Source organism: Zootoca vivipara, chromosome 9 (genome assembly GCF_965207765.1).
Source record: "Zootoca vivipara chromosome 9, rZooViv2.hap1.1, whole genome shotgun sequence".
NCBI lineage: Eukaryota > Metazoa > Chordata > Lepidosauria > Squamata > Lacertidae > Zootoca > Zootoca vivipara.
Genome location: NC_142592.1, coordinates 71,371,811 through 71,395,015, shown reverse-complemented (window position 1 = coordinate 71,395,015; position 23,205 = coordinate 71,371,811). Strand labels below are relative to the sequence as shown.

Sequence of the window (23,205 nt, the reverse complement as noted above, 5' to 3'; positions counted from 1 at the left end):
GCCCCCAGCATTTACTGAAACGGTTTAGGTGCTGGTTTTTAAAGTCTTTGAGAGCGGTTGCTTTTTTTTTTTAAATAGTTGAAGGGATTTAAGAGGGGGCATTGAGCTATGTATGCTGGCCTCATACTGGAGCCGAGGGAAGGGAGTTGCCCTGAAGAAGGGGCAGGCCGCCCTCTCCAAAGTTTGGAGCAATGAATAACCTGGTTCAATCTGGACTAAATACACTCCTTCGGATCCCTGGGAGTCCCTTTCACCGAGACACTTTTGTGGAAGGGGCACCTCAAACTTAAAACTCAGAAAGCTTGTGGGGCACTAATGAAATTCTGCTTCACGGTGGATGGGCAGTTATTAGAACCTGAGCAAAAAATTGTTCCTAGTAAAGGGGTCCCCCAGGTGTTCCATGGTGAGAGGAATGGGGTATTGCTCCAAATACCAGCAAGACCCTAGAATGGTTACCAGACGTCCCTGTTTCCCGGGGACAGTCCCCGGAATTACAGATCTGTCCCTGGACAAAATCTGTCCCCAGAATGATATTTTAAGTGTTGTAGATTTATTAGTAGGGAATGAATGTTGCGTGATTGGTTCAACAGCACAAGACACATCACATGGGGAGTTCTGGTGAGGCAAAATTTCGGGCGCCACGGCAGCGAGCAGCTCCTGAAGCCAGTCAGAGCCAACTGCACTACCAGGCTGGATCTGGGCTGCTGAGACTGTCACTGCCTCTGCCAAGGGGGGGGGGCAGGGACGCCTGGTGCGTCAGCTGGGAGAACTGCTGACCACCACCCCCCAAGACCCAAATCGAGCCGGGAGTGAGAGTGCCCAGCCACCCGGCCGACTGCCCAGCGGCACTTCAGGGCCAGGAAAACCCTGGAGCCAATGCAGGGAGAAGGAGAGAAGAAGGAAGAGAGAGAAAGAGGAAGGAGGAAAAAAGACGGGAGCCCTTGCGAGGAGGGGAGGTAGGAGAGCACCAGGAGGGTAAGGACACATGGCCGACCCCAGGCCCGACCCGAGCCTACTCCACGGTGGTTAGCGCTCCAAGAGAGCAGGCTGGGGCCCAGAGGAAGGCAGCTTGGGGGGTGGGGTGGGGTGGGGTGGGGTGTGTGCATCCACCAGCCGGGGGCAGGGCGAGTGGGCCTTGGGGGTGGAGGGCACAGCACAGAGCCTCTCCACCGCCTCCCCCTTGTCAGATGTGATACACAGATAGCAGTCAAGTACAACATTCCTTGTTTCCCTAGAGTGGACTTGCGGGAGAATGTTTGTTCCAGCCAGTAGAATACTTCCTGTTTCCTCCTGACTGGGACATCCTTCCTCTTGCATGTGACTAGAGGTGGACATGTCCTTACCTGCCCAGGTATCACAAAAGGACAAGGCACGCTGCACACACTCTCTTGCCTTCCTCTCCATCGTAGGCCCACCAGCTTTTTAGTTGGAGATGCTCTCTTGGCTTTCAGAGAGAAGCTGAAACAAGCTGGCAACCAGCTACCCGCTGTGTGCTTAAAGGGGAATGTACAACTCTGCTAAGTTCTAGAACTTGCTAGCGTAAGTTAGGAAGGATATTATTAAGCAATGTATCCTCTCCTGCCTCCCTGAACATTCCCACAACCCTCAGCTGTAGGGCGGCTGAGGGAGAGGCAGGGGGCAGACACAAGCCCCATGCTGATGTCTCAGGCAGCGCGGAGCCTGCACCCGCCCAAGACACCACGTCACTCCCAGGAGAGATGCATGGCTTGGGCACACTGCAGGCCCCGTGGTAAGTGCTGGTCCCCGCGAGAGTGGCAGACAAAGATGATTGAATATGCAGAATTAGCGAGACTGACTAGCAGGATTCGAAACCAGAGGGAGACAAAGTTTCTAAGAGATTGGAGTAAATTTGTGGATTATATGGAAAAGAACTGTAGAGGTTTAAAGACACTTGCAGGCTTGAAATAAATCCTACGAGTTGACTTTAAGGACTAGATATAAAGGAACTGCGAGACAAGAACTGATTAGAAAACCTATTGAGGGGAGGGAGGGAAGTCAAACTCGGTGGAGTATTTTTTGTTAGGAGAAATGAGAAGTGTTAAAAGAGTGATGTATGTATTTTGAATGTTTGTTTGTTTGTTTGTTTGTTTTGTATAAAGTTTTAAATGTGTTTAATTGGAAAATTGAATAAATAGTTATTTTTTTTAAAAAAAGTGCTGGTCCCCGCGGTGTGGCGCCTGGTGCCAGCCATGTTTCGTTACGTTGACTGAACTCAAAAGTTTCATGAGTCCAATTTTGTTGTTGTTTTAACTCCTATTTTTTGTCATTTTGTCACCCCTCTCAGCGATGACACCTGGGGCAGCCCGCACCCCTCCCCGCACCCCCTTCCTCCACCATTGTGTGTAGAGGACATTTGCCATTACTTACTACAATGTCCACTATATACAGACCCAAGAAATCAATCAATAAAACCCCATTTCACTAAGAAAACAAATCTAAGCCAGGTGGAGAGGGTGAAATGGCGGCTGAGTGTTGCACCCCTCCCCCATAGCTTGGCATCCTTAGCTGCCCTGCTCCTCCCTCCCTCCCCACCTTGCCCCACCCCACCCTGGAGACGCCTCCTGGCCAATGAGGCAGCTGGAGCCCCTTTGCAGGAGGGGGGGGGGAGCTAGTAGGGAGGCGCGAGTTACAGGGTCCCTCATCCCTGCATTAAGGCCCAATTTGGGTCTGTCTACACAGGCAGGACTTGGGTGTACCCAGGAAAGATCAGGAACCAGGAGGACCAAGTATTTTTAAAAGACTGGAATAGCCTTTTAATATATCTTAAAAGACCACTGTAGACAGTTGAAATCATTGGCAGGAATACAATGACACTTGTAAAGTGAAACAAACTTATAATAGATGGATAACGGTAAAACATGCAGGGGAAAAGAGATCATAGAATCGTCGAGTTGGAAGAGACCACAAGGGCCATCCAGTCCAACCCCCTGCCAAGCAGGAAACGCCATCAAAGCATTCCTGACAGATGGCTGTCAAGCCTCTGCTTAAAGACCTCCAAAGAAGGAGACTCCACCACCCTCCTTGGCAGCAAATTCCACTGCCGAACAGCTCTTACTGTCAGGAAGTTCTTCCTAATGTTTAGGTGGAATCTTCTTTCTTGTAGCTTGAATCCATTGCTCCGTGTCCACTTCTCTGGAGCAGCAGAAAACAACCCTTCTCCCTCCTCTATATGACATCTATATATATATATATATATATAAATGTAGAGGGTGCATGTTTGTTCCAACGAACCTTTCTCCACAACCGCTTACCCAATCGTCCTCAAATTTGCCCACAACATCGGGAGCGCATGTGAGAGCGTCTCTATCCACTTACATTGTCCATACACACACCTAGGACAGGTAGAAACCAGGATTTGTATACCCAAAAATTGCCCCCTCCAGTGGACATCCTACGAAGAACATCCAACATACTGCCAAAATCCCGCCCACTCCCCATCCACCCCACCAAACAAAATCCAACATACACCCAAAATTCCTCCCACTGGCAAAATAACGGCCACTCTCCATCCACCCCACCATCTCAGGACACAGCTCACCCCGGAGAACAGACCTCTGCCAAGGACCAGGCCACCCCAACAGTAGTCTGCTCCCCAAGGACCCCCTCCCGCCACAGAGGTACCTAGCCCAGAGATCCCCCCACTCTCAACAGATCCCCCACACAGGTCTTGGCCTTCACCATCCTACCTGATCCACCATCCATGCCCTCCGCTCATATCTCGCACAATCCACGATCCCCGCCCTCGGCGGAGATCTCCCCACCGACACAAAACAGCGCACCCCATAGCCACAATCGTCCCCCCCATCCGCCCACCCAACTCGCGACCAGCAGGGAACAACACCAGGCCTGGATCCACGGGTATCTCCCCACCAACAAGCCCCGTAGGCACAAGGCCGCTACACAATCAGAGATCCCCCCCTCAGGGAACAAGTGGGGCCTACAGGGGAGTCTGAAGGGGGACTCTGAGGGCCCATTTCACAAGGGACTCTGAAGGGAGACTTTGAGGGCCCATTTCACAGACTAAACCACAGGGTGGCCTACAGGGGGGTCTGAAGGGGGAATCTGAGGGCCCATTTCACAGACTAGGCCACAGCAACACGTGGCAGGGCCAGCTAGTCCTTTTATATATTTGAACATGGCTATCATATCACCCCATAACCTTCTCTTCTCCAGGCTAAACATACCCAGCTCCCTAAGCCGTTCCTCATACGGCATCGTTTCCAGGCCTTTGACCATTTTGGTTGCCCTCTTCTGGACACGTTCCAGCTTATCAGTATCCTTCTTGAACTGTGGTGCCCAGAACTGGACACAGTACTCCAGGTGAGGTCTGACCAGAGCAGAATACAGTGGTACTATTACTTCCCTTGATCTAGATGCTATACTCCTCTTGATGCAGCCCAGAATTGCATTGGCATTTTGAGCTGCTGCATCACACTGCTGACTCATGTCAAGTTGGTGGTCTACCAAGACTCCTAGGTCCTTTTCACATGTACTGCTCTCAAGCCAGGTGTCTCCCATCCTGTATTTGTGCCTTTCATTTTTTTTTTTGCCCAAGTGTAGTACCTTACATTTCTCCTTGTTAAATTTCATCTTGTTTGCTTTGGCCCATTTCTCTAATCTGTTAAGGTCATTTTGAAGTGTGATCCTGTCCTCTGGGGTATTAGCCACCCCTCCCAATTTGGTGTCGTCTGCAAACTTGCTCAGGATGCCCTCAAGCCCATCATCCAAGTCATTGATAAAGATGTTGAACAAGACTGGGCCCAAGACAGAACCCTGTGGCACCCCACTAGTCACTACTCTCCAGGATGAGGAGGAGCCATTGATGAGCACCCTTTGGGTTCGGTCAGCCAGCCAGTTACAAATCCACTGAATGGTAGCATTGTCTAGCCCGCATTTTACCAGCTTCTTTACAAGAATATCATGGGGCACCTTGTCAAAGGCCTTGCTGAAATCAAGATAGGCTACATCCACAGCATTCCCTTAGTAATTAATTAGTAGTTCTATATCAGTTGCATATCTTGAGGCAAGCGTGATCTTGAGACAATTCTTGCTGCTTTTACAATCTTTTGAATCCTAGGGAACCCATGTTTTGAGGTCAGAAAGAGAGAAAATGTCCTTATAATTAAACCTTCCCCTTTTCTCAGCCCCACCCCCAGCAGTCTATGTCCTTGGAAAGAAATTGCTGTGGCGACTCTGAAAACTCTGATATCTTTTGTTGTTGTTGCAGGTAATAAATAGTCTTGGTAGACATTTGGAGAGTAAGGCATTTAATGGAGAAGCAGTTCACGTACTAGTCTCATGTCCATGAGAGCAATGCGAGAATCGATGCAGTTTGCATCACTAAAGAGTTGGATTTAAAAGTGAAGAAAGTTGAGATAGATCCGAGGACTTTGTCGGATCACAACCCAGTGGTCATGGAAATGCAAAAAGAAGAATGATCAACCTTTAGATGGAGATTTAAAGATGACTTCTTGGATGACCAAGAATCAGTAGACAATACCAAAAAAAAAAAAAGACTAGAGGAATATTTTAAATTGAACTTAAACAAAGAAACAAAAATCCAAACTATATGGGATGCTAGTAAAGCAGTCGTGAGAGGTTTTTTTTAATACAACAAAATGCTGTAAACAAAGAGCCATGGAAGCAAGGGAAAAATAAATTTTGGATGCCATATCAAAGAAGGAAAAAGAATTAGGAAAAAATCCAAATAAACAATCATTCAAACAGGCAATAAAATTATTACAATCACAGTATTCAATGATAATTAATGAAGAAATAGCATGGAAAGTTAAAGGAAAATGAATCAGAAATTTTTTGAGCATGCAAACAAACCTGGAAAGTTGTTGGCATGGCAACTAAGCAGAAACCAACAAATGAATTATATAGGTAAAATTAATTCCAATGGGAAAGTTTTGGATAAAACAAAAGTAATAAGGGAAGCCTTTTTAAAATACTTTCCGAATTTATATAAAAGAGGAAATGAAGAGATAATCAACATACAGGAATATATATATATATATATAGAGAGAGAGAGAGAGAGAGAGAGAGAGAGAGAGAGAGAGTGTCATCTGTCAAAAATAAAACAAGAAGAGACAGTTCTCTTAAATACACAAATAACAGACCAAGAAATCTCCGATGCAATAAGTCAAATAAAGGTGGGTAAATCACCAGGACCAGATGGATTATCAGCAAAGTATTATAAAAAATTTAGAGAACAGCTTGTAAAACCAATGAATGAAATATTAACAAAAGGGGAAATTCCAGAAACATGGAAGAAAGCTTATATTACCTTGATTCCAAAACAAGATATAGCTCTGACTTTGATCAAAAACTATTTTTGATCAAAAATATTTGCTAATATTTTAACTAATAGATTCAAAAAAAGGTCTTAAATGTTTATATATATCCATACCAAGTGGGATTCCTCCAGGTAGACAGATGAAAGATAATATAATAAACATTTTAAATGTAATAGAATACTTAGAAGAAATGAGAAAAAAACAGCAATGATGTTTATAGAGGCGGAAAAAGCATTTGACAATATATCTTGAGATTTTATGAAGAAAGTGATGGAAGAAATGGAATATGGAGAAAAGTTTATAAAAGGCATACAAGCTGTATATACAGAACAGAATGCAAAACTAATTATTAATCAGGTGATAATGAATCAATTCAAAATAGAAAAAGGAACGAGACAAGGATGTCCATTATCACCTTTAAAATTTATTCTGGTCCTGGAGACTTTGAACAGAAATTTAAGAGCAGATAAACAGATTGTGGGAATAAGAAAGGGGGAAATGAATTTAAGTTGAAAGCATTTGCAGATGACTTGGAAATTACAGTTGAGGAACCAAAACTATGTCTCCCTAAAGCTTTAGAAAAAATACAAGAGATTGGGCGAGTGACAGGATTGTAATTAAATAAAGGAAAGACAAAAACTATTAACAAAAAACATGACACAACTGGAGAAAAAGGAATTGCAGGAGATTACAAAAATAGAAATTCATTTAAAAAGTCAAATATTTAGCAATTTCGCTTACCAATAAAAATTTAAATTTATATAAGGATAACTATGAGAAAGTTTGGAATGAGATTAAGAAATATTTGGAAATTTGGAATAGAATGAAACTTTCTTTGATGGGAAGGAAAGCAGCAATAAAGATGAATGAACTACCAAAGATTTTATTTTTATTTCACTCAAAACCAGTAAGAGATTTAAAAAGAGCTAAAGTTGAAAGGACATGGGAAAATTAAGATCTATTTACAAAGTTGCTTACATCATAGACAACTAAATGAACAGTTTAAGGAAGACAATAAGAAAGGTTTCAGTTACACAGTTTCAAACTTTCAAAGAGATAATTGAGAGTGATACAAAATTACGAGGTTCCGGTTTCCGCCGGCAGGAATGGCGGACCTGTTTTCCATCCCTCTGACCTTCGTAAGGAATTTGGCGGTTGCTAGGGGAGTAAATGGCAACCCCCTACCCTCTCCGGGGGTTACGGAGAGGGGCCGCTGGCCCGCGATGCCCCCAGACCCACTCCGACTGTTTATGGAGTGGGGGGAGCTTGGGCTGAAAAGCACTTACAAGGGCCAGGACTCCCGGACGCTAATCTGCATGGCGGGGATTTCCATGGTTAAAGAAGATAATTAGGCTTAAATCTATGGACATACTTCAGAAGGAGGGGAAGAAGCGCTGTTTACTGCTGAGAAATCTATGCTGCTGAGGGAGAGAAGTTAAAGGCTGTATATCATCTGGAAGAAGGATTGATGGGGACGGAGCGATAAGGGAATGGAGTTTTATTTTTCTTCATATGAGTTACTTCGTACCTTCCCAGACGCGATGTCCTGGCTTGTTTGGAGTGAAAGAGAAGCAAAAGACTGTGTGAGTTGAACTTTATAAACTGTTGTTACTGAGCATATTTTTTAAAGATGTGGAGTTGCCGATGAGAAAAGCCCCCCCCCCCTAGTCGGACGGAAGGAGTCCTGGACGCGTTCGGAGGATTTATGAGCTGTGACGCACTTTGAATTGGAGCAGCGACCTGAAGCTAAGTTCAGCTATAGGGCAAGGAGATCCATTAATTTACCAAGAGTTTATGGTTTGATGTTTGGGTCTTCTGCCTGGAAAAGCTGTAAATTTTATAAAGATCGTTAATCTTCATGGCTATGAGAGAAAACGAAAGTGATTTGAGCTTTTTAAGATGGCGCTGCTTCGACGCAACAGGGAGCTCCAGACTAAGAAGATTTATGGGGAGGCTGGACTGATTAACCCACACAGGAGAAAGAACATTTGTGAAACCTCGTTTGATATTTATCTCAGCAGCTGGGAAACAATCGGTTGAAAGTGGAAAACATCTATGTGACTGTAAGGGGAAGATCTGGATTATTATGAACTTGGAGGACGATTTGAACTTTAGAAAAAAGACGGCAGTGGACGGTTGCGAGGAATCCCCAATTTCTTGAAGCATGGGAACCCAAATAAAAAATTCTTTAGACGATTTGGCATAACATTCGGTTTGATTGATATATATATGTGTATAATTTGAAATAATGAATGTGATATAATTGGTTTTAATTGGAAAATTAATAAAATATATATAAAAAAAAGAGAGTGATACAAAATTACTTTTAAAAATGTATAACCTCCCGCTGTATGGGGAAACGCTGGACGAAATGGTAAAGTCGGCACAAATAAAATGGGCTCAGGATCTAGGTCACAACATACAACTTGAAGGCCGGGAAAAGATGTGGAAGGTGAATTTAAAATTTACAGATTGTATTTTATTAAAAGAGAATTATATGAAAATGCAGGCTGAGAGCCTACCAGCCTGCCGACTGTCTCGCCAGAGTGGTGCATGCTCTGGCTATCTCTCGCTAGGACTACTGCAATGCGCTCTACATGGGGCTACCTTTGAAGGTGACCTGGAAACGGCAACTGAATGGGAGCAGCCACCGAGACCACATCTCACTGGTCCTAAAGGATCTTCCCTGACTCCCAGCACATTTCCAAGCAGAATTCAAACACTTGGTGCTGACCTTGAAAGTGTCATGGCTGCATTTTTCAGGCAAAGAAATGTATTGATCTAATGTAGAGAGATCATATCCAGTGTATTGGTTTAAGAGGTTTTTGGTAGTTTGTGTGAATCATGGGGCTCATGAGTGAAGATGGGGCCCCCAGGAGACATCCGGGGGGAAATCTCCCATTAAATTACAACATTTTAAGTTTTCTTCAAAAGGCCTGGGGGGCAAAGATGGACTTCTGGTGAAGAAGCAGTGCTTGGAGATCATGCAGTTGGGGAGGGGGGTGACAGAGTTTGGTGCCAAAACCAAAGTTACTTTACATCTAAAATTATACTCACTATTGTGAGACATTACCTTCATTATTTCAGTACTATACAATTTTATATATAAACAACAGAACTTCACATATACCTCATCTTTTTAAGAATGATTTCCTGCTGAGTTCAATGCTCAGAGTGGACTCTGAGAGAAACACCTCCCACACTCCATACATCTAAATGGGTATCTCCCCTGTGAGACTCCCCAGATGTTCCTTAAGTACTCCATTATAACTAAATAACTTTCTGCAATCTTTACATTTAAACTGCTTCTCCTCTTTGAGTTTGTTGTTGGTTTCTACGGTTTCAACTCTAAAAGTTCTTCCTGTCCATGAGTCTGTTGATGTGGGACTTCCACTCTGACTGAAGCCATGCATTTAAATGGTGTCTCTCCCCCCCCCCCCCGTGTCCACGGATGTCTTCCTCAACAATTTTCACTCTGGCTGAAGCTTTTTCCACACTCCATACATTAAAATGATCTCTCCCCTGTGTGAATCCGTTGATGTATATTGAGGTGTCCACTTTGACTGAAGCTCTTTCCACACTCCATGCATTTAAATGGTTTCGCCCCTGTGTGAATCCGTTGATGTATTCTAAGTGATCCGCTAGTACTAAAGCTCTTTCCACACTCCATACATTGAAATGGTTTCTCCCCTGTGTGAGTCCGTTGATGTATTCTAAGGTGTCCACTATTCCTAAAACTCTTTTCACATTCCATACATTGAAATGGTTTCTCCCCTGTGTGAGTCCGTTGATGTTTTCTAAGATTTCCATTCTGACTGAAGACCTTTCCGCACTCCATACATTGAAATGGTTTCGCCCCTGTGTGAGTACGTTGATGTATTCTAAGGCTTCCACTATAACTAAAGTCCTTTCCACACTCCATGCATTTAAATAGTTTCTCCCCTGTGTGAGTCCGTTGATGTATTCTAAGGTGTCCACTATTACTAAAACTCTTTTCACACTCCATGCATTTAAATGGTTTCTCCCCTGTGTGAATCTGTTGATGTTGTCTAAGGTGTCCACTCTGACTGAAGCTCTTTCCACACTCCATGCATTTAAATGGTTTCTCCCCTGTGTGAGTCTGTTGATGTTGTCTAAGGTTTCCACTCTGACTGAAGCTCTCTCCACACTCCATGCATTTAAATGGTTTCTCCCCTGTGTGAGTCCGTTGATGTTGTCTAAGGCTTCCACTATCACTAAAGCTCTTTTCACACTCCATACATTGAAATGGTTTCTCCCCTGTGTGAGTCCGTTGATGTATTCTAAGATTTCCACTATCACTAAAGCTCTTTTCACACTCCATACATTGAAATGGTTTCTCCCCTGTGTGAGTCCGTTGATGTTTCCTAAGGTATCCACTATTACTAAAACTCTTTTCACACTCCATACATTGAAATGGTTTCGCCCCTGTGTGAATCTGTTGGTGTAATTTAAGGTTTCCATTCTGACTGAAGACCTTTCCGCACTCCATACATTGAAATGGTTTCTCCCCTGTGTGAGTCCGTTGATGTTTTCTAAGTGTTCCGCTAGTACTAAAGCTCTTTCCACACTCCATACATTGAAATGGTTTCGCCCCTGTGTGAATCCGTTGATGTATTCTAAGGTGTCCACTATTCCTAAAACTCTTTTCACACTCCATACATTGAAATGGTTTCTCCCCTGTGTGAGTCCGCTGATGTCTTCTAAGGCTTGTACTACAACGGAAGCTCTTTCCACACGTCATACATTTACAAGGTTTGAGCCCTGTGTGAGACCATTGATGTCTTCGAAGGCTTCCACTCTGACGGAAGTCCTTTCCACACTCTGTGCATTTAAATGGTTTCTCTTTTTTTTTTTTTTTTAATTAAACTTTATTGGAATTTAAAAATACTTACAAATGATAACGAATGAACAATAACAAATAATAACAAATAACAGATAAATATAATCATAATCTTAATCAGCAAACAAAATTCAAGAAAAGATAAAAAAAACTGATAAATAATACAAACTTAATCTTGAATGAACTTAAGGAAACCAAACTTCAACATAGATCTGATAACAAAATCATAAATTATAAATAAATCCTTAAAATGAAAAGCGTTCCCTTTTCTTTCCTCCGATACCCCCTCCCCCTTTCCCCCCTCTAAAAGCTGACTTCCAGTTCCCCCTTTGCTCTGGTCTTTTGCTTTTCCTTATATTCCTTATACGTACCTTTTCTCCTATCTTTTCCTCTTGTTCTTATCCTGTGTCTTTTATATATCCGCTAGAAGAGTGGTTTTTTCTATTAATTTTTTCTGGTATTGTTTAAATAGATTCCAATCTTTTACTAATCTTTCTTCTTTCACTCCTTTTGCTCTCTCTGCCCTAATTGTCAAATTTTGATAATTTATCAATTTTTCCAGCCATTCTTCTTTTGTCGGTATTATTTTACTTTTCCAGTTCTTTGCGATTAATGTTCTGCTGGCGACTGTCGCATGCATTATTAATACTTTATCCTTTATTTTTATTTCATCACTTATTATCCCTAACAGGAACATCTCTGGATCTTTTTTGAAGGGGTATTTTAGAATTTTTTTTAATTCATTATATATTTCATCCCAAAATTTTCTAATTTTTTTACATTTCCACCATATATGTAATTGGTTTCCAGGTTCTTCTTGGCACCGCCAACAAATATTGCTTGCACCTTTGTACATTTTGGATAATTTAGAAGGCGTCAAATACCACCTGTATTGCATTTTATAAAAATTTTCTTTCAAATCATAATTTGTCACTAATCTTAAATCCCGCTTCCACAAATTTTCCCATTTTTCTATTGTTATTACTTTCCCAAAATCTTGTGCCCATCTGATCATCGTTTCTTTTGTTAATTCATCTTTTGTTTCCCATTCTAGAATCAATTGATATAAATTTTTTATGTATTTTCCTTTTCCTCCTAATATAATTTTCCCAAATTTTGACATTTCATTTTCGAATCCTAATTTGCAATCCAATTGGTATCTTTGCCTTATCTGGTAGTATTGTAGCCACACATTGCAATGATTTTTTATTTTCTCATAATCTTTTAGACTCCATTTTCCATCTTTCTTTTCCAAAATCTCCTCATATGTCGGCCATTTTGTTTTCATATTAATTTTTCTTACGGCTTCAATTTCGAATGGCGACATCCACCATGGTGTTTTGGGTTCTAAAATTTTATGGTATTTTTTCCAAATTTTATATATTGACTTTCTGATTATATTTTCCATGAAGCAATTATGATTTTCCATTTTTTCTTTCATTAGGTATTTATGCCATCCGAATCCAAGTCCCACTCCCTCTAAATCTAACACCAAATTGTTTTTTAATTCTATCCAATCTTTTGCCCAGACCAATCCTGCCGCATCGTGATATATTTCCAAATTTGGTAAACCGAATCCCCCTCTTTCTTTTGCATCTGTTAAAATTTTATACTTTATTCTAGGTTTTTTTCCGTCCCACACAAATTTTATTATTTCTTTTCGCCACTCGTTGAAACAATTTACCCGCCCCCCTAAGATCGGCAAATTTTGAAACAAAAACATTAACTTGGGTAATACAATCATTTTTATAACTGAAATTCTTCCCAAAATTGAGAGTTTTAATTTTGTCCACATCCCTAATTTTTGTTTTACTTCTTTCCAGATTCTTTCGTAATTCTCTTGGTACAAATCAATATTTTTTGGCGTCATTTGTATCCCTAGGTACTTTATTTTTTTCATTATTTCAATTCCTGTTAACTCCTGTAACCTTATTTTGTCTTCCTCTTCCAGATTTTTTACCAGCATTCCACTTTTTTTATAATTTATTTTGAATCCTGCCAATTTTCCGAATTCATTTATTTTCTTAATTGCCTTTGGAATGCACTCTAACGGGTTCTCGGTCGTTATTATTAGGTCATCAGCAAAGGCTCGCGCCTTATATCTGTTTTTCCCAACTTTGATCCCCTCAATTTCATTGTCCTCTCTTATATTTTTCATTAAAGTTTCTAATATTATTATGAATAATAAGGGGGACAGTGGGCATCCCTGTCTGGTCCCTTTGTATATTTCTATCTTTCCTGTCAATTTTCCATTAATCACAATTCTTGCAATTTGTTTTTTATATATAATTCCAATTGCTTTGGTTAATTTGTCCCCTAATTCTAATTCCTGCAATACCTTCTCCAAAAAACACCATGAAACATTATCGAATGCCTTCTCTGCATCTACCGATAGGATTCCGCCCTCTTTACTTCTATCACTCTCCAAATATTCTAAAATATTAATTACGTTTCTAATATTATCTCTTATTTGTCTCCCTTTAATGAATCCCGCCTGATTTTCATGTATCATTTCACCTAAAATTAAATTTAGTCTTTTAGCCAATACTCCCGCATAAATTTTGTAATCGCAATTTAATAATGATATGGGCCTATAATTATTTGGTAATTCTAAGTTCAAATTTGGTTTTGGAAGCAATGTTATTGTTGCTTCCCTCCAACTTTCTGGGATATTTCCCTTATTTGGTAATTCATTCATTAATTGTTTTAAGGGGGTTATTATAATTTCTTCTAACTCTTTATAATATTCTAATGGAATGCCATCTGGCCCTGGTGATTTCCCTTTTTTCATTTTTTGTATCACTTCCTTAATTTCCTTTTCTGTAAATGGTTCATTTAGCAAATTTATTTTTTTCTTGGGGAATTTTTGGGAGTCTGTATTTTCTTATATACTCAATGGCATCCTGTTCATTTATTTCCTCTTTTTGATAAAGATTGGTGTAATACTTTTCAAATATTTTTCTTATTTCTTGTGGCTTTTCAATGATTTTATTTTCCATTCTTATTCTATTTATTAATTTTTCATCCCTTCTTTTCTTAAGTTGCCAAGCCAGAAGCTTTCCTGGTTTGTTGGCCCATTCAAAGTTCCTGTATTTCCATAGTTCTACATGCCTATTTACTTCTTCTTCTAGCAATTTTTCATACTCTGACCGCAAGATCTGTATCTCTTGGTTTACTTCTTTCTTTCCAGTTCTATATAATATCTTCTCCTTTCTTTTAATTTCCTCCATTAATTTTGATTTTTTTTCTTCTCTTTTTATTCTGTCTAATTTATTTTGTTTTATAAAATACCCCCTCACTACCGCTTTCCCAGCCTCCCACACTGTACCTAAATCCACTTCCCCATTACAATTAATTTCAAAATATTCTTTCATTAATTCCTTGGCTCCCTGGACAACTTTCTCGTTCCTTAGTAGGAATACATTTAATCTCCATCTTTTATTAATTACTTTTTCTTGTTCTTCCAGTATTGTTACCACTGGGTTATGGTCTGATATTGTTTTTGCTTGGATTTCCACTTTCCCCAATCTTATAGTTAAATTTTTACTTATCCAAATCGCATCAATTCTGCTGGCCGAATTATGAATTGCCGAATAATATGTAAACTCCTTTTTTATTGGATATTTGTATCTCCATGCATCCACTAATTGTATATTCTCCACCATTTCGACGAAATTTTTTGGTAATTTGTTTTCTCTTTTTTTAATCTTATTTGTTGATTTGTCTAATTCTGGGTTCACTGTTCCATTGAAATCCCCCATTAATACTATATGCTTATCCATATGTTCCCATAATTTCTCTTCCATTGTTTCAAAAAAATTAATTTTACTCCCATTTGGCGCATATAACCCAACTATCAGCCACTTTTCCCCCTCTACCAATATTTCTACCATTATTATCCTTCCCTCTTTGTCTTTCCATACTATTTTGGGTTCCCACTTTCCTTTTATATATAATACCACCCCTCTTTTCTTTTTTACATCGGCCGAAATGAATTCCTTCCCCAAACTTGGATTTACCAAGACCCTTTCATGTTTTTTGTTTACATGTGTCTCTTGTAGACAGGCTATATCACAATTTAATTTCTTCAATATATGTCCCACTTTATTCCTTTTCTTTTTATCATTTAAGCCATTTACGTTCCATGAAAATAATTTTAATTTCATTCTGCTTCAATTTATTACACTTTATTAAGGAAATAAAAGATTGGAGAATCAATATAATTAATATAAAATTCCTTTTGGTTATATAAAAAAATAGAATAATGTAAAGTATTTAGCAAAAAGAAGGATCATTTTCGGGAGATACAATTCAAATTCATCCTCTGGAGATCATAGAAAGAAAGGAAAGAATACCCCTCTATTACATTACTACTTTTTACATTCTTTAATTTTAACCTTCATTCTATCTCCCCCTGTTCCTTGGCCCCCTCTTCTTCTGCGCCTTCCTCCCCTTCCCCGTTGTCCTCATCTTCATCTTCCTCTTCTCCTGAGCTGGACTGGATGTTTTCTTCCTCTTTTCTTCTCTGCTCTTCTTCCTCAATCTGTCTTGCTCTGTCCCCCCCTAGTTCTTGCCAATACTTCCTCCAAAAGATATCTGCCCCCCCCACGTTCTCAAATTTTCTCCTTCTTCCCTTGTAGAAAAAAGATAATCCTTCTGGGTATTCCCATCGGAAGATTATTTTCTTCGCTTTCAGGTGTTTTGTTAAGAATTGGTATTTCTGTCTCTTTTGTATTAAACGTGGTGGGATCTCTTTCAGTATTACAGTCTCTGTACCTTCCATTCTTAATTTTTTCTTTCCTTTTGTTTGCAAAATCTTCTCTACTAGCCAGCTCGATTTAAATGTAACAAGGCAGTCCATGGGCCAATTATTTGCTCTTGCTTTCTGCGAGTTTACTCTAAATGCTTTTTCAATTTGTTTTTCAATTCCTGCTTCGTCCAGTCCTAGCCATTTTGCTATTTCTGCGGCAATTCTTTTTTCGGTGTTTTCATTTTCCATTTCCGGAATATTCCTAAATCTTAATGTCTTTTCCCTTAACTTCATTTGCATCATGGCCAACGCATCCATTTGTGCCTCTTGTATCATCATTTGTTTTTCCATGTCTTTTTTTGCTTTTTCTATTTCTTTCTTATTGTCTTTTTTTTCCTTGGTCATTTTCTTTATTGTGTTTTCCATTTCTTGTATTCTCAATTTTAGTTCTTCTATTACTCTTGTTGTTTCCAAACTCTTCTCATCAAGTTCCTTCATGTGGCACTTTATTTCTTCTTTGTCCTTTATATCACAGTCAGCTTTTTCTTCCAGCTTTTCTACTTTATCCTCTAATGTTTTGACTCTGTCACTCATCTCTTTCTTAATTTCGGCGAGGTCTTTTTTCACTTCTCCCATGTCTTCCTTCAGACTCCAAATCAATTCTTTCAAGTCCATTTCGTGATCCGCCATTGAGGTCCGTCTTTGTTGGGAGCTTCCTGTTGCACCAATAGTTTTTTTCATTTTAGAGTCATTTGGCATTTTGTTTGTTTTTGACTGAAGCTCTTTCCACACTCCATGCATTTAAATGGTTTCTCCCCTGTGTGAGTCCTTTGATGTATTTGAAGGTGTCCACTATTACTAAAACTCTTTTCACACTCCATACATTGAAATGGTTTCTCCCCTGTGTGAGTCCGTTGATGTTTTCTAAGTGTTCCGCTAGTACTAAAGCTCTTTCCACACTCCATACATTGAAATGGTTTCTCCCCTGTGTGAGTCCGTTGATGTATTCTAAGGCTTCCACTATTACTAAAGCTCTTTCCACACTCCATGCATTTAAATGGTTTCTCCCCTGTGTGAGTCCGTTGATGAATTCTAAGGTGTCCACTCTGACTGAAGCTCTCTCCACACTCTGTGCATTTAAATGGTTTCTCCCCTGTGTGAGTCCGTTGATGTATTCTAAGTCTTATACTATCACTAAAACTCTTTCCACACTCCTTGCATTTAAATGGTTTCTCCTCTGTGTGAGTCCATTTATGTTTTCTAAGGCTTCCACTATCACTAAAGCTCTTTTCACACTCCATACATTTATATGGTTTCCCCCCTGTGTGAATCCGTTGATGTCTTCTAAGGTGTCCACTATCACCAAAACTCTTTTCATGCTCCATGCACTGAAATGGTTTCCCCCTATTATGAGTCCGTTTGTGCAATTAAAGGTTTCCACTCTGACTGAAGTTCTTCCCTCACTCCCTGCACTTAAAATGTTTTCTCCCTGGGCGAATCTGCTCGTGTGTTTTAAGTTTTGCATTGAAACAGAAGCTCTTTCCGCACTCCATACCTTTTAATGGGTTCTTCCCTTTTTGAGTTCCTTGATATGAACTATGTGTGCTCATTCAGTGAAGCAAATTCCACATTTCACACATTTTAATGGCTATTCCTAATGAAACCAAAGGTGTCCTGTCCCCCGCAATTCTGTCTTCTGCATCACCTTTTGGACGGAAAGGAAATCCTGTTTGGGTTTCAAGAAAGAGAAGACAGGAAAAAGGGCACATCAAACTCCATTAGCACCTCTCTTATTTCAACATCTCCTACATTCTCCCATGTCCTACCCTTGTTCCCAATTTTCAAGAAATGAAAATGCAATGATGTCAAATGAGAGTGATGCATCAGCAGCCTCTCACAATCCTCAATTATCTTTAATAACACAGCATCATCTTGGAAAACTGTCGTCCTGTGGGACAGCCTTCCAAATCATGTGGTTGCCCCCCGTTTCCACCTCTAGATCTTCATGAATCAGCTGCACAGTCCCATTGGCCTCAGGAGGTCCATCTTTGCACCCCGGCGCCACATATGCTTAAGACGGCCCAGCCTGTGGGATTGCCTTTTCAAATCAAGTGGTTCCCCCCCGTTTCCACCTCGAGATCTTCTTTAATCCTCTTGGCCTCAGGAGTTCCATACGGACCATTGGGCTATGTCTTTCCCAGCGACTGTGGTCTGGGTCAGTCAGAGAACTAGTGACAAGGCTTGGTGCTTGGAGCCAGCTGAATGGGTGCTCAGGGAAGCTCCTGTTCTTGGAGATGGACCTCCATCTACATGCCTCACATTGCATGGAGAGAGCAGGAGAAGCAGAAGGAGAAGCAGCTGGCACATGGGAATCCCAGACGGAAACACCCACCCCCATTGTTCATTATAATAATGATGTTCTGCCTGATCTTGTCTTCTGACGCAGGACTATCCTAAAGTGACACTGAGAAGCAGGATATTAAAGGCAAATGGATAACTGTACTTTGGTGGGGGACTTGTAGCGCACCTTCTGGGGTAATCTATCCATCATTGGTCCCCACCCTGCACACATCTCTCACCTGTGATTTCCAGAAGCTGTCAGTGTGTAACAGGAGCCACAATCCCAGGAGCAGCTTCAACCGGCCGGCTAAACCAGGTGCGGATAGCTGGTGTGTCTCAAATCCTTGGTGGGTTGGGGAATTCTGCTGCAGGTGGAGGCAGGCCCTGGTGGAGGGAGAGGATGAGAACAACAATGAATCCCACAGTCAAGGCGGCAGATTCTGCCCTTGCTGCAGAGGAAAGTGAAGGGCAGATGGAGCTCGTCAACCAGGGAAGGGAGCCCATTGAGAAGGAAATTTCTGGTCCTAAACCTTTGCTGCCTCATGAGTTATCTTCAGGAGAAGAAAAGGCTACACAAATCTTGAGTGGTGTCTCTAAGACGGTTGGATGGTGTCCTGCACACCTCCTTCTAGGAACTCCTGCAGCCAAGCTGGTGCCAAACCTACTGCTCTGCTTTCCTTGGGACCATACCGGCCAGGCTGAGAAGAGGGTCTTCTTGTCTAGGCAGCCCAGGACCCCAAACACACTGCCCAGGTTTCCATTGCTACTAACACAGCAGTTTAAGGCAGAGAGATGAGCTCAGATCTGAGGATCAAAGTCTCTCCAATGTGGAACAAGGAAAACAGAAACACTATTTACATCATAAGGTAAAGGTAAAGGGATCCATTGACCATTAGGTCCAGTTGTGACCGACTCTGGGGTTGCGCGCTCATCTCGCATTATTGGCCGAGGGAGCCGGCGTACAGCTTCCAGGTCATGTGGCCAGCATGACAAAGCCGCTTCTGGCGAACCAGAGGAGCGCACGGAAATCCCGTTTACCTTCCCACTGTAGCGGTACCTATTTATCTACTTGCACTTTGACGTGCTTTTAAACTGCTAGGTTGGCAGGAGCTGGGACCGAGCAACGGGAGCTCACCCCGTTGCAGGGATTCGAACCGCCAACCTTCTGATCAGCAAGCCCTAGGCTCTGTGGTTTAACCCACAGCTCCACCTGGATCCCTTTTATTTACATCATACATCACTGTAAATATATTTGAAATATTTGTCTTTTGAAGAAAAGACCACCAAGTATCCAATGGCCCCTTCAAAGCTAATGAAAGTATTGTGCCTGGAGCTACTGCCATGTGTTCTACATGGGGCTACATTTGAAGGTGACTCGGAAACGGCAAGTAATCCAGAATGCAGCAGCTAGACAACTGAACGGGAGCAGCCGCTGGTCCTAAAGGATCTTCCCTGGCTCCTAGTGCATTTCCAAGCAGAATTCACACTGTTGGTGCTGACCGTTTAAGTGTCATGGTTGCATTTTTCAGGCAAGAAAAGTATTGATCTAATATATAGAGATCATTCCTAGTCTATTGGTTCAAGAAGGTTCTGGTGGTTTTACTCTGCGTGATTCAAAGCTGGTGTTTTCTCTAGATGGAACATTTGAGCAGATAAGGGAGTTTCCTTTCTGCTGAGAGCAGGCGGTGGAATAAGTTGTCATGAGGTTATGCTGAACCTTCCTTGTGTTTGGGAACCAGAGGAAGCTGGTTTGAACTGGAGTGAGCCAGGCTTGTTCTCTCGTCCCAAGGTTACTCTGACCTCGAATTCTTTCTGAATTATAAGGCTGAAAGGCGCCTGGTCCCATTTCCCATTCTGCTATTTCTCTACTCTGCTTGTGTGTTTCGGTATGCTAAGTTAGGGTTTTACTCTAAGTTACATTTTTGCTATTTTTTTTGGCTCCTGTTATGCTTATTTCTCAGCTGAATGATTTTTTGCTACCTTCCAATGTTTTTTCCTACTCTGCTAACTATACATCGGACTTGGAGAACATGATGGAGGAGGAAGATCTGCAACCGAAAACCCTCAACAGCATCGGCCCTGTAGACCTGAAGGAGTGTCTCCACCCCCATCGCTCAGTTCGGACACTTAGGTCCTCCTCCGAGGGTCTTCTGCTGGTTCCCTTGCTGTCAGGAGGGAAGTTACAGGGAACCAGGCAGAGGGCCTCCCACCCTATGGAGCGCCCTCCCTTCAGAAGTCAAGGAAATAAACTTTCCAACATTCAGAAGACTGCGGAAGGCAGCCCTGTATCAGGAGGTTTTTTAATGTTGATATTTTACTGTAAGCTGCCCAGAGTGGCTGGGGTATACTGTAAATACTACAATTATTATTATTATTATTATTATTATTATGTTGTTGTTGTTGTTGTTGTTGTTGTTGTTGTGGAGTTTTAAAGTTATTTATATCAGCTCATGAAATGTTATAGGTGGAGAAAATCACAGGGTTGCCGTAAAGGCGTAAACTATAATCCCACCCACAAATTCTAATTCACATACAGTCTGTAAATTTGGGAAGGTCACATGCCTCACCTGTGCTAATATTGGCAATCTTTGGCCCGCATAGGCACACCCTGTGTGTAGAGCCTCCAGCCCCAGGCACTGTCTATCATGAAAATGGGTCCTTTGAGTGGGAATATTCATGCAGTCGCTGTCATCGGATGCTTGTGGGTTGTATCTCAGCTTGTCGGTCACTCTGACATTGCCTACAAAAATAATAAGAGGAATAGAAATGCTTTTGTGGTGCAACTTCTATATCAATCCTGAGAGTCTTTCCATGGACTCTGCACCCCTGTTTCTGATGACAGGTGTATATTATCCTCATCCTGAATGAACCAGGCAGTGGGAAAGACACTTAAAGATGGAAGCCTGAGAGGGAGGAAAAGGTTTCTGGCTGCTTCCTGGGTGGGATTGCGGAAACAAAGAGTCGCTTCCTCTCGGGATTTCCTCTCCTCTCCAAGGGGATCAATGGTTGGACTGGGGCGGGCAGAACCCCTGAGTCTAGGCATGGCAGGGGCTTATGGGGTGCGAAGAGGATGGATCTTGCAGGAAGGGGTGGGGGGGCTGGACCCCCCACTTTCCAGGGATCCCTCTCTGGTCTCCTTGAAGGGGTGACCCATTCCTGGGCGGGAGAGAGAAGCCAAGGCGGCCCCACGGGCGCCATGATGGGGATGTCCCTAGACTGGTCTTCCTCCCCCTGCCCCAGGGATGCTCCCCCTTCTCTTTCTCGCGGAGTCTCCCCTGCACCCAGAGGCCCCCTTGGCTCTCGGCTCACCCCTCGCCCTGCGCCCCCCATCTTTCCATCCGGAGCCCCCACCCCCCCAAGACGAGCAGGGGAGGGACGGGGGGGTCTCTATTCCGGCGTCCCTCGCGCCCTTTAACCCTTTCATGCCCCGCCTCTCTCCGTGCGGAGCCCACAGCGTCCCAGCGATGCCTGCGCGGGGGAAACGGGGCCCTCGTGGGAACCCCCTGGGTGGGTGCCCCGTGTCCGCCCCGTCATGGCGCCTAAGGGGCCGAGGAAAGCCCCCTTCGCAGCCTGCGTGCAGGGATCCAGACCCTGCCGACGGGGCCCACGAAAGGCGCTCAGTCTGGGGAGCTGGCGGGGGGTCTCTGGGTCCTTTTCTTCCCCCCCCCGCAGCCCCCTTACCTCTTTGCCCTCGCTCCCAATTCTGATTTCCTTTCGAGCAACATCAAAGGGGGGGGGTCCCCTGTCTGCTCCCTCCCCTTTGTAAATGCGCGAGCCCCTAGAGCTATGGCGCAGAGCAGCAATCCGGGGAGAACCTCCACTTCCGGGAAAAGCAGGCAGTTTGGGAGGGGGCTCACACCCCTCATTCCTGGAACAGAAGCCGGATTGGAGGAGGAGGAGCAACGTATTGGGGGGATTTGGGATTGGGGGGGGGGGTGAGAGGAGGATGTGCTGGGAGGGGAGGGGAAGAACTGAGGGGGGGCAGGAGAGGAAGGTTTTCCCCCTTAGTGGATCAGGAGGGCGGCGGCGGGGCTGATCCCGGAAAACCAGCTGCGCAACGTGGGTCCCGACCCTCCTACAATGTTTACATTGCAAAATCCTCCCCTCCCCCCCCCATGCCATGAGACTAGATCCATCTGTGTTGCGGGGGTGGGTGCTGTTCAAACCAGGAATGGGAGGGGGGCAGTTAAACGACTCCCCCAAAATCCCAAGGACAATGACCCTTGACACAGACACCAGACATGCGCAACAGCCAAGAGGCTCAGAAAAGCAGCCGATACAATCGTAGCAAGGAGCGGATTCCATGAATCCCAATTCCAAAGAAGGGCAGTGCCAAAGAATGCTCCAACTACCGCACAATTGCCCTCATTTCACACGCTAGCAAGGTTATGCTTAAAAATTCTACAAGGCAGGCTTAGGCAGTATGTGGACCGAGAACTCCCAGAAGTGCAAGCTGGATTTCGAAGGGGCAGAGGAACCAGAGACCAAATAGCAAACATGCGCTGGATTATGGAAAAAGCTAGAGAGTTCCAGAAAAATGTCTACGTCTGCTTCATTGACTATGCAAAAGCCTTTGACTGTGTCGACCACAGCAAACTATGGCAAGTTCTTAAAGAAATGGGAGTGCCTGATCACCTCATCTGTCTCCTGAGAAATCTCTATGTGGGACAAGAAGCTACAGTTAGAACTGGATATGGAACAACTGAGTGGTTCAAAATTGGGAAAGGAGTACGACAAGGTTGTATATTGTCTCCCTGCTTATTTAACTTATATGCAGAATTCATCATGCGAAAGGCTGGACTAGATGAATCCCAAACCGGAATTAAGATTGCCGGAAGAAATATCAACAACCTCAGATATGCAGATGACACAACCTTGATGGCAGAAAGCGAGGAGGAATTAAAGAACCTTTTAATGAGGGTGAAAGAGGAGAG

At 42.8% G+C, this 23,205-nt stretch overlaps 1 pseudogene across 1 annotated transcript; it reads right to left on the bottom strand.

The window, feature by feature from the left end:
- Window positions 1-9,538: 9,538 nt before the first annotated feature.
- Window positions 9,539-18,648, bottom strand: LOC118090890 (uncharacterized; annotated as a pseudogene). The gene is made up of 3 exons (XR_015945939.1): window positions 18,511-18,648; window positions 16,684-17,657; window positions 9,539-11,187 (listed from the first exon to the last, which is right to left on the bottom strand). The product of XR_015945939.1 is annotated as an uncharacterized LOC118090890 (transcript).
- Between the last annotated feature and the right edge of the window lie 4,557 nt (window positions 18,649-23,205).